At 54.0% G+C, this 12,056-nt stretch overlaps 1 pseudogene; it reads right to left on the bottom strand.

The window, feature by feature from the left end:
- Nucleotides 1-263: 263 nt before the first annotated feature.
- Nucleotides 264-1,593, bottom strand: LOC113906181 (annotated as a pseudogene).
- Nucleotides 1,594-12,056: the final 10,463 nt, after the last annotated feature.

Here is a 12,056-nt window from a genome sequence, read left to right as displayed (position 1 = left end):
AACCGAGTCCAGTACTCTTGCCTGGAAAATCTCATGGGCAGAGGAGCCTGGTGGGCTGCAGTCCATGGGGTCGCGAAGAGTCGGACATGACTGAGCGACTTCACTTTCACTTTTCACTTTCATGCATTGGAGAAGGAAATGGCAACCCACTCCAGTGTTCTTGCCTGGAGAATCCCAGGGATGGCAGAGCCTGGTGGGCTGCCGTCTGTGGGGTCGCACAGAGTCGGACACGACTGAAGCGACTTAGCAGCAGCAGCAACTCTTCTATAATGGTAATCTTCTCCTTTAGACTTAGTGTAGCTGCTGAAGACAAGATTATTAAAAGTTTTTCTTCTCTTTGTCTCTTTTCAGAGTCTGTGAGCCTTCAACCTGGGAGCCCTGAAACTGGAGCAGCTCAGCTGCCATTTTCCTCTGTTTGAAAGCGTCCACTTTGTCATCCAGGGATTTCTTCTTATCCTCCAGCTTCTTCTCACCCTGGTGTAGTTTCTTCAGACGGTCAAGCTTCTAATGCAGCTCTGTCTCTGCCTCTTTAAGTTCAGCTTCTTTCTCTTTGACTCTCTGGACGAAAATCTTTCTCATCTCTTCTTTTTTTTGGAGCTCCTCTAGCAACTCATTCCTTTTGGCCTCATACGTCTCCTGTAAACTGAATGGTTTGCTGTCAGGGTCGGTGTCCTTGAAGCCCACCTCCTCCAGCTTACAGCGGCGGTACAGCTCACAGTGTGGGCCAGGGGTCTGCTCCTGGAGATCCTCCATGTTGCCTCAGATCGGCATATCCTGCAGCTTCATAAAGTCACAGTGGGCTTCATTTTCAACTTGCGCCGTGCCCCAGGGATACCGCCACACTTTCATCATCTTCTTACCTATCTTCCGTTCTTTTGTGCTGCCCTTGACAGCAAATGGCAGGTGGGCGTTCACGGTTCTGTTGATCTCTGCTGCTGACTTGTCATCTGTAGGGAACTGGTAGATCTGGATTCCACTGCTGACAAGCTTGCTGGTGATTTTGATTTTGAACTTGGTTAGCTCACTCTTAGAAATGGCATCTGATTTGATGATGATGGGGATGATGTTCCCCTTACTGTCCAGCTTCTTCATAGTCACTCGGTCCAGAGACTTCAAGGAATGACCCATGGGGGCGATGAAGTACAAGCGGGCACGGATGCGAGAGTCATGGTAGGTGTTCAGTACCCTGCAGATCCGCAGCTCCTCCTACAGGTAGGCCTCAAACTGGGCACCGATGAATTCCACGACGGGCTCGTAGCTGTCCTCCTTGTTGATCTGGTCCCCGAAGCCCACTGTGTTAACAATTGTCAGCTTTAGCCCCATGTTGCTCTCTTGAAGGTCATAGGTATTGGACCGGAGCTGGACACCCGGCCGTGTGTGTGTGGTTGGCTCCCCCCGACCTTGGTGTTGAACAGGGTGTCCATGAGGGTGGACTTGCCCAAACCTGTCTCTCCCACGCACAGGATGTTGAAGCAGAAGCCCTGGCTGACTTATTCACCAGCTGGTTGGGCAAGCTGTCAAACCCCACATGTCTAGCCAGGGGACCATTCGGCAACCTTCACCCACCTGGCGAGCTATATCGGTCACTGCCATCACTCCTGCGTCTGCCAGGGCTGCCATGGGCGCCGCCACAATGAGAGCTAGAGCACAGGAAACAGCCAGGGTCTCCCTCTTGATGGGCCCATAATGTTTATTTCTACAAAAATCTTGTCTGAGCCCCTGGCAGCCTAGATCTGTGTGGCTGGTTGCCTAGAGTCTGACACTGCTGGGAGACAGTGAGATGTGACGTGGGACTGAGACGGGTTGGGGGGACCACCTCCCTCTCCTGAGAGTGCCTCCAAGATGCTCCAGGGCCTCTACCACCCAAGCCAGAGATGAATTCTGACAGGAGAGAATGCCTTTTGGGTACCTTTTAAGAGAAAGCCCCATAGATTCTCTTAAAAAGAAAAAGAAAGGTAAGTCAGGACTGGGGAAATGGGTCATTTTAGAAAGGCAAGCTGATGAGTGTTTTGTCCCCATGACATTCTGAGACTGTGGGAAAGCTGCTGAGAAGTGTGTCCATTGGCTCCGGGCACCTGCAGCCACTTCCAAACAGCTCCTGGAAAGATTGCAGCTCACATACGGGATGCTTTTTGTCACCAGTCATGACACCTGTGTGTGTGTGCTCAGTCATGTTCTTTTCCGTGCGACCCCTTGGACTGTAGCCCTCCAGGTTCTCTGTCCACAGGATTTCCCAGGCAAGAATACTGGAGTGGGTTTACATTTCCTCCTCCAGGGGATCTTCCCGACCCAGGTATCTAACCAGCGTCTCTTGCGTCTCCTGCACTGGCACCTGTGTTTATGTAACGCCAACAGACGGAGGCGTGTTGTAACTACACAACTGCTACACAACTCAGACCTCTGACGTCATTCTGTGAATCTTCCCCCGATGTTGTAACAAACCCCCAGAATGTGGGGGCAGGGGCTTAAAACAACAGAAATCTGCTCTCTCACAGTCTGGAGGCTGGAATTCTGAATCCAGCTGTGGTCTGGGCTGGGTACTTCTGGTGGCTCTGAGGGGCTACCTGCCTCAGGCCTTTCCTAGCATCTGGTGGGGCCACAGACCTCAGCTTGTAGACATGTCACCCCTGCTTCGGTGATCATGCGTCTCTCCCTGTGTGTCTCTGGTTTTCCTTCTTCCTGGGACATCAATCATTGGAATTCTGGTCCATTCTAACCCAAGATGATCTGACTGCTTCTGCGAAGAGCCTGTTTCCAAACAGTCATATTCTGAGGTTCTGGATGGCCTTGAATCTGGGCCGACACTGACAAAATACAGTGTTTGCACATCCTTCAGAACTGAGCCTGGATTCTATGGCCAGTCTCAGCCACCCATCCAGTCTCTTGGGATCATCTCCTGGTGGCCCTGGCTGTCTTCCTGATGTGTGGATGAGGCAGGATGGGGGTTATGCGGAATGGGGGCTCCCTCCTCAGATGGGCCTCAGCCTCCTACCATGACAGGGACCATGCCATGGGGCCCCAGAAGATTCTCAGGGGTGGCATGCGGGACTGCGTGTGCATCAGGATGCTTCCATCTAGAAATCTGAGCTGTGGGTAGGGACGAGCATCGTCAGAGAAGGGGCTTGTGAGGAAGCAACCTCGCCGTGGACAAAAATCCTTTCACCTGGAGTCAAAACTCCAGGAGAGGATAAATCGTGTTCCCTCCTTGTCTGGCTTCAGCACCGATGCCACTTATAGTATGAAAAATGCTGGTGAGAGGGCTGGAAGCAGCACATGGTAAAAAGGTTAGTCCCAAACTTTGGGCTCCAGCCTGTCACCCTGCCCCCACCCGGAACACAAAGCCTTTTCTTTCTCCAGCTGGAAATGCGCACGGCCCATGAATGCAAAGAGCTCTTTCAACATTAGATTTTAAATTATTTGAATTAAATCTGGGATCCTTCCGGGCCCTGTGCGCTCCGGGTTATTTATCACTGGCTAAATGCAGAGGTCTGCCGGGCCTCTCCAGGGACGGCCCCCACTTAGACGCTGCCTCTGAAATGTTATAAACTATTTAAAACCGAAAGCCTGGCTGTGTCCGGCTGGCGGGGCGCGCACAGAGCCTGCTCTTCCGAGCTCTTCGGGAAAACGAGCGACTCACCACTCTGCACACTTGTTCATTTGCTCTGCTTTTCCTCTGGGTAATCACTTTAATACACTTGAAAATAAACCTTGTCCCCACTGAGTCAGGGTGATTTTTTTCCCCCTATTTAGCAAACATTGATTTTTTTTTTTCCTCCCCCCTGGTGTCCTGCTTGCATGAAGCTAACAAGCCTCCTTTGTTCCCGCGCCCCGGCCCCGCCCCCGGCACCCCCACCGCCCCAGATCTTTCTATTGGCGGTTCCAGCAGGGCACCGGCAGGGGGCGAGAGACCCCTTGTCTGAGGGCCACGTGGGTGAGGGGGTGCCAGGCAGCTCAGAGACTCCAGGGTCAGGAAGCAGGGGGTGGGGTGGGGTGTGGAGGGAAAGATGTCACCCTAGGTCCCGCGGGATGTCCCAGATCAGGAAGGAGCATTCTGAAGCAATAAGAAGCAGCCGTGTCAGAGTTTTACATAAGCTACGCTGCCAGGGAGGGGTCCAGAAGAGGCTGTGCCCAGCTGGGGTGTTCCTGCTGGTTGACCTGTGTCCCCCGCTCTCCCAAAACAGCCACACACTGCTTTCCACTGAACTCCATTAGTGCCCTGAGTGGCCAGCAGAAGGCAGCATCTCTGCTGAGCTGAGTGGGTCTGCACTGGCAGCTGGTGACCTTCCCTCCAGTCCTGGTGCTCTGGTCGGTGCCCAGGAGGGCAGCCTCCAAGATGGCCCTCAATGACCCCTTCTCCAGGCACCCCTCTTGCTCTGCCCTGGGCTGACTCACTCTGACCAACAGGAACAGCAGGGGGTGTGATGAGACATCATCCAGAGATCAGCTTAAAGAGAATGATTCCGTCCTGGGTGCCCACCCCCAACTGCTTCACTAAGAGAAGCCAGCTGCTGTGTCATGAGGCTTCCTGGGAGGGGGCCCAGGTGATAGTCTGAGGCCTGCTGACGACTACATGGTGAACTGGGAGCTGGAGCCCTTCTCACCTCCCCATCCACCCTTCAGATGTGACCACAGCCTTGCCAGCAGCTGAATGGCCATGTGATGAGGGCCCAAGCCATGGCTCCGGGTGAGCCACGCCCAGATTCCAGCCCCTGGAGCTGCGAGGCAAGACACGTCTGTTGTGAAAGGCCTTCGGGTGTGGCCCTTTGTCCCTGCAGCTCCAGGAGACTGCATGGCAGGAGCTGCCGGTCTAACCATGCCCCTGCCTCTGATTTTCCACGTGGCAGCTTTACAGCACCTGGACAGGAGAGTGACCCTTTAGGACTCTCTCCGTTGTCCTTCGAAAATGGTGCCTCAGGACTTGTCCTGGTCTTCTAGCTTGTTCATTGTATTGACGTAGAGTTGCTAGTAGTAGTAGTAGTGTCTTACGATCCTTTTATTTCTGTGGTGTCAGTTGTAACTTTTTTTTCATTTCTAATTTTATTGGTTTGAGTCTTTTCCCAAATGCCCATCAAGAGCTGAATGAATGGTTAAAGAAGACGTGGTATATACACAATGGAATATTACTCAGCCATTGAAAAGAATGAAATAATATGCTTTGCAGCAACATGGAAGGACCTAGACATTGTCACACTAAGTGAAGTCAATCAGTCAGAGAAAGACAAATACCGTATGACATCCCTTATGCTGCTGCTACTGCTGCTGCTAAGTCGCTTCAGTCGTGTCCGACTCTGTGTGACCCCATAGACGGCAGCCCACCAGGCTCCCCCGTCCCTGGGATTCTCCAGGCAAGAACACTGGAGTGGGCTGCCATTTCCTTCTCCAATGCATGAAAGTGAAAAGTGAAAGTGAAGTCGCTCAGTCGAGTCCGACCCTCAGTGACCCATGGACTTCGGCCTTCCAGGCTCCTCCATCCATGGGATTTTCCAGGCAACAGTACTGGAGTGGGGTGCCATTGCCTTCTTTTATATGTGGAATCTAAAAATATGATATGAATGAACTTATTTACAAAACATAAACAGACTCACAGACCCAGCAAACAAACTTATGGTTACCATTTGGGATAGGTGGGGGGATAAACCAGGTGTTTGGGATTAGCATAGACACACTACTATATATAAAATAGATAATCATCAAGGACCTGCTTTAGAGCACAGAGAACCCTATTCAATATTCTGTAATAACCTACAGTGGAAAAGAATGTATGTACATGTGTAACCAAATCACTGTGCTGTACACCCGAAACTAACACAACATGGTAAATCAACTCTATTCCAACATAAAATAAAAATTAAATCTAAAAAACGGGGCTTCCGACCCTGGCAGCTTCCCCCCACATTGTAAACACGTGCAGTCTTCCCTGTGTGGTTCCAAGTTAGCATCCAGTCCTCGACCACACCATGGGGAAGGAGAGGGTTGTGTGGGGAACGACTGAGACTTCATTTGTGATAGTTTTTTTTAAATCTGAAAAACGTCAATAACTGAAAAACTCTTAAATGGGAAAGCCTCGTTAGAGATCGTGTGGAGGAATTCGGTCAGTTGGATGACAGGTCACTAAGCAGCACTGAGAAGGTCAAGGCCATGCTCCTCAGGCTTGGGGACAAGGGCACAACACTCCCCGGGGAGGGCAGAATGGTGTGTGTGGCGGCATCTGTTTCGCAGAAAAAGCCTGTTTCTGGGTGTTTCCAGGTGCACTTGTGCCTGGAGAACATCTGGAAGATTTTGACCCAGCAGTGACTGTAGTCACATTTGGAGAAGCACCTGGATTGGCAGGGGTGGGTCCTTCCCAGGGGGCTCAGCAATGAAGAATCAGCCTGCCAGTTCAGGAGATGCAGGAGACATGGATTCGATCCCTGGATGGGGAAGGAATTGGCAACCCACTCCAGTATATTTCCACTCCAGGAAATTCCATGGACAGAAGAGCCTGGCGGGTTACAGTCCATGGGGTTGCAAGGATTCGGCTATGACTGAGCACACTCATCATCACTTCACATCTTGAGGTGGGGATGTGAGGAAGGGTCTTCCTCTGTCACTTTACAATGTCCGTCGCCTCAATGCTTCCATCAGTGGCCTGTTACCTTTGGAGCAAAGCCAAAAGAATAAAAGCAAAAGGAACAGCGCACACGACGAGGCCATCACTCTTCTACCCCAGCCGAAGGAGCCTCTTAGGCTTGCCAAGCCGACCAGAGGCTGGTTCCAGGGCTGCCTCTGGTCTGCTCACCTCTGCTGCTTCTAATGGTTGCAGGGCCATAGCCCCCTCCAAGCATATGCATTATCTGGAAGGGGACACGTTGGGGCCCTGAAGTTTCCAAGTCCAGGAGGAGAGGGGACAGCTCTGCCTGAAAGCCTGTCTGTGGTTCCTCTGGAGGTGGGTGAGGCTCCTGGCTGCCCCAGCCCCCTCCACTGCTGTCCTCCCCTCTGGCTGCCTCCTCCTCCCTCTTCCCCTCTCCCCTCTGGCCTCCTGGGCAGAGACTCCTGCATCTCAGCACATCCAGGCCTCTCTCTCACCCTCCTCTGTCCAGGATGGAGGCAACTCCGACCTGCCCTGTAGTGAGGTGAACCTGCCAGAAGGCTGTGAGGGCTGAGTCGCTGATGGCTTAGGCCCCAGTGACCTTGCCCACAGAGCAATGCTCTTGCTCTCTTCTGTGGCGGGATGGACAGGACGGCCCCTACTATTGGCTGAATGTGTCCCCCCAGTGCCTATGTGGAAGCTCTGACTCCTAGTGCAATGGTATTTGGAGGCGGAGCATTTGGGAGGCAATTAGGGTGAGGTAAGGTCAAGAAGGTGGGGACCCAGATGGATTAGCGCCCTTAGAAGAACAGCAAGAGACCCCAGAGTCAGCCTTCTCGGTCCCATGGAGATACAGCAGGAGCCCGGGAAGCTGGACCTGACAGGATCTTGGATGTCCGACCTCCAGGCTGTGAGGAGTAGATGTCTGCTGTGGCAGCTGTCCAGCCTGGGGTATTCAGTCATGGCCGCCAAGCTGTGAGGGCAGCCCAGCCCCGCCCCCCCTTACCCTGCCCAGGTGGCAGTGCTGGGTCTCTGGACCACCCTGGTCTACACCGGGAAGGCCAGCAAACCTGTGTCCACACTCCTGAGATGTGGGCTTGGGCCACTCAGCATTTCGGATGGCCAACATGCAACTGACACCCCTATCAGGAAAGGTTGCCTTCCAGATCTGCTGAGATCCGTGGGTTCCTTGAAGAGCCCGGGATCTGCTGTAGAGAGGTGTTGTTCTGCTGGATCCAGAACCTTGGTCCCCAAAACCTCAGTCTTGGAGTTCCAGCCTCTCTGTGTCTCCTGCCAGGTGGGGACTGGTCCCCTCCTGCTGGCCACAGAGGTACATGTCCTCTGAGGCTGTGATTGGTTTCAGGGCATCAGCAGTCTAGACACTTACAAGGCTCGATGGGTCAGCTGGTCACAGTGTGACCCAAGGTTCACTGCTCGCCAGCCACAGGTCTCCACCATGCTTAGGAGTAAATGTGGAGATAATGCAGCCAGATGGTAAACTCTCCACCCAACACTCCCACCTACATGAAGAGGCCAGTTGTTACTTTGGAAGGACATGATCAGGGACCTGTCACAACAGCAAACAGGAGGTGACAATGGGGTTGAGTAGGGAGAAGATTAGAAAGGAGAGTGGGAGAAGTGCAGACGTCGGGGGCCAGGGCTGGAGTGCAGGGGTGGGGGACTAGGGTGCAGGAGGCCAGCAGCCAGAGCAGTTCTCCCCTGCCACCTCCTGCTCCTGCAACTAGAGGTGGCTGAAGTCCCAGGGTCTTGCCTGTCTTCCAGGAGGGGACCCCAGACTACCTGGCCCCTTGGAGCCCCCGGAGAAATGCTGGTGGTGCTGGGCCAGGAGCACCAGCAGGAGACTGTGGTCACATAGGGCGCCTCTGTGGGGGATCTGACCAGGCTGACCTCCACTGAAGAGTCTGGAGGCCGGTTCTGACCCTCAGGGAGCCTGCTGCTGGCTCTGCCCTGGTGGGGGGCGGGTGCTCTGGAAACCCCACCTAGAAGGGGCGGGGAGCTGCCCCAGGTGAAGTCTGAGGTCCCTCCACATTCTCCTATCACCACTGCCCACCTCTACCTAGATGAGTGAGAGGTCCCTGCACATTCTCCTATCACCACTGCCCACCTCTACCTAGATGAGTGAGAGGTCCCTGCACATTCTCCTATCACCACTGCCCACCTCTACCTAGATGAGTGATGAATGAGGAAAGCCCTTGCCCTTGGAGCTGTGGACACACCTACAGGGTCCTACTATGACTGGTGATGAGTGATCCATCTCAGATATTCTCCCATAGCCCTGGGGCACTTGGCCCCTGAGCCAACAGCACCCCCAGTTCAACGCATGACCAAGAGCCCCTGAAATACGAGAGAAACCCCACCACCCAAGAGCCTTTCATGGGCTCCAGATGTGGGGGCTCTGCTTGGCCCCTCTCCAGGGCTCTGATGAAAGCTGCTGGGTTGGCCTGAGCAGTTGTGGCCAGGGAAAGTGAGGCAGGCAGGGTGGGAGGGATGGACGCCTACGGGTCCCAGCAGGGAAGCACGGACCCCACAGAAGCAGCTCTGCGAGAACTCCAGCACACCGGCAGGATGCAGAGGATACGGACCCCACAGGACAGTCAGACAAGGCATCATGTGAGAAAGTGGGCAGTCGGACATAGATACGGCTCGTCCTCCTTGGATTTTGAAATAGAAAATCCCAAGGAACATTCCAAGATATGAGCAAAGTGGGGTCACTTGTACTTAATATCTGCTTTGCAATGCTTTTCTTGTGTTTCCCAAATTTTCTGTCCATCCATCCACCAACCCACCCACCTATCCATCATCTATCTAATCATCCATCCCATTTCAAGATTTTAAAAAAATTTTAAGTGCTCAGGACCAGGGTTCCATAAAAGTGAAGGGCAAAAAGTAGAAAGAGTTAGTCACTCAGTCGTGTCCGACTGTTTGCAACCCCATGGACTGTAGCCTACCAGGATTCTCCATCCATGGGCTTTCCCAGGCAAGAACACTAGAGAGAGTGGGTTGCCATTTCCCTCTCCAGGGGATCTTCCTGACCCAGGGACAAAAAGCAGTGGTGGGGGTAATTGGTGGTCTGGCCCCAGACTTCCTCTCCCCTAAACAGATCTGCCTCACTTGACACTTAGTGGGGTCTCCACTAAGCCATGCTGAACCGTGGACAGCCCCACCGAGGGCTGCTTTACTAAGGTCCTCAGAGCATGTCAGCTCGGTGCCAGTTCCTTCTTATGCTCCACCAACACTGGCTTTCACTAGTGTCATGTGACTGACATCCAGTCCAGGTTAATGAGCCAGCCTCATGGGAGTCTGAGAGAGGAGTGATCTAGGGTGTTGCTCCTTTCCCAGCTGGCTTGAAGAGAACAACAGAGCAGATAGGACTCCTGGGTGCCATGCTGAAGCTCAAAGTTCACCAAGAAAGGAGGTGGACAGCAAGACTGGATGCACAGCTCAACTACTAAGAAGGGGAAGGTGGGTGGAAGGGCAGGAGGGAGGGGAGAAGGGAAGATAATTACGCAGGAGACTGGGTGGATGAATGGATGGAGTTGGTGAATGAGTGTGTGGGTGGGTGAAAGGGTTGGTGGGTAGATGGATGGTGGATGGGGTAGGTGAATGGATAGACGGATGGAAGAGTGGATGGTGAATTGGATGAATGGGTGGGTGAGTGGGTGAATGGATGGATGGGTGGGTGGGTGGATAGATGGAGGGATGGATGGTGGATGGAAACCTGGATGGGTGGATAGGTGATACAATTTCCATCTAAGAGATTCAAAGGGACTAGTCTCCCAGGAAGAGTGCCTGGGTCCCTGGGCTCCTCTGGGAATGCCTGGGACAGAGCAGTGGAAGAGAAGTCATCCTTGGGCAGGGGGCTGTACTCCCACAAGCTCCCTCCAACACATCCACCATTCTCTTTCTTGCATAAGCAGTGACTGTCTTGCCATCTACAGAGTCCTCCTGTTCCTTCAGGCTGGCAGCTGACACTGGTCCAGACCTTCAGCAAGCAGGGTCTGGCTACCAGATGTCAGCCAGCTCCAATGAGCTCAGTCTGCTGGTCACTAATTGGCTAAGACTCTGGGCACTGGTAGCAGAAGGAACGAGGGATGGCAGGACAGACGAGGCCCTGGCCCAGGGCTCAGCTGGCCTAGGCTCAGTAGCCAGAGCAGTGAGCAGCAGGGTGCCCAGCAGATCCAGGGTTAGCCATTCCCAAGGTCTAATGCCTGGCAACTGCCCAAGGCTGCCCAGTTGCTGTCCAACTCCCATTGAGGGCATGGGCTATGTGGGGGCTGGGGGGATGCTGCTGGGTATGACCACTGGAGCAGAAACCAGACCAAGCTTTCCTTCACAGGATGGAAGTGTGCTCTGCAGAGTCACCATGGTGTGAGCCTTGTCTCACGGAGGGAGATGGAGTCATGGCCAGTTCTCCCGTAAACTCAGTCAAGTGATTTATGAGGCACGGCTGGCACGGGTTGGGGACAGGGCGGCCCTGGACAGAGGCTTCTGACTGGAGCTGGAAGAGGGGCACCATCTGGGATTAATATCAAACACAACCCCACAGTGACTGCTCAGAGCATCGCAGCCACCGAAGGGGCTGAGATAGCTGCGGCCATCCATGAGGACATGTGCACCGAGATACCCATGGCCCCTCCCCGACGTCCAGACCAGGTGGCTGGAGGGATGGGCGGCAGACAGGGGGGAGGAAGGAGGGCTGGATGGAGCCTTCTGGGCACCTGGGCAGCATGAGCTGGAATTTCTGCCCGGAGGGGAGCTTGAAACCAGCAGAACATCACATAGCTCATAAACCCACCGATTTTCCCAGTGACCACATGGTGTCACCCCCCAGAGAGTAGCCTGCTTCTTGGCAGTGGGGTCTTCCTGCCTCTCTCCAGGTGATGGACAATCTGTTAGCAGGTCAGACACTTTCAACAGTGGAGACAGAAGCCTTCCCAGAGCCTGGGACCGCTGAAACAACACACCCAGGAGTGCGACAGGGGAGCTGAGTTCCTGCTGTGGTCCTTTCAGCCACATGCAGAGGCGAGTACTGCAGGGGTCCACTCTGCAAGGCATGTGGCCCCCAGTGGTCATGACCATCGTGGGTGGTCAGGAGTGAGAGAGTCTCAGATCCAGGGCAGAGGGCTGTTTGACTCTCAGGCCCAGCGGGGCGGGGCGGGGGAGTGAAAACATTTAGGAAGCGGAGTCCTGGATCTCCTTAGACAGCTTCACTTGGAGACACGGCCTCGCGGCGAACCCAGCCGTCACAGCTCTCTCCTTGAGGGTCTGAGTTTGTCCGGGATGGGCAGGTTGATGGAGGGATGGACCACTGCCCACTACAGGTCTGGCAATGGTGGGAGGACCTGGACCTGCCAGGCAGGCCATCGTGCACACTGGGCCTTTGGAGATGGTGGGGGCAGTGCGGTGTGTGTCTGTGGATCTGAACCGGGGCGCTGGCCTGTGCATCGCTATGCATCATGCTGTGTCA

Source organism: Bos indicus x Bos taurus, chromosome 16, assembly GCF_003369695.1.
Source record: "Bos indicus x Bos taurus breed Angus x Brahman F1 hybrid chromosome 16, Bos_hybrid_MaternalHap_v2.0, whole genome shotgun sequence".
Taxonomy (NCBI): domain Eukaryota; kingdom Metazoa; phylum Chordata; class Mammalia; order Artiodactyla; family Bovidae; genus Bos; species Bos indicus x Bos taurus.
Note: the sequence above shows the minus strand (reverse complement) of the source record. Positions and strands in the feature narration are given on the sequence as shown.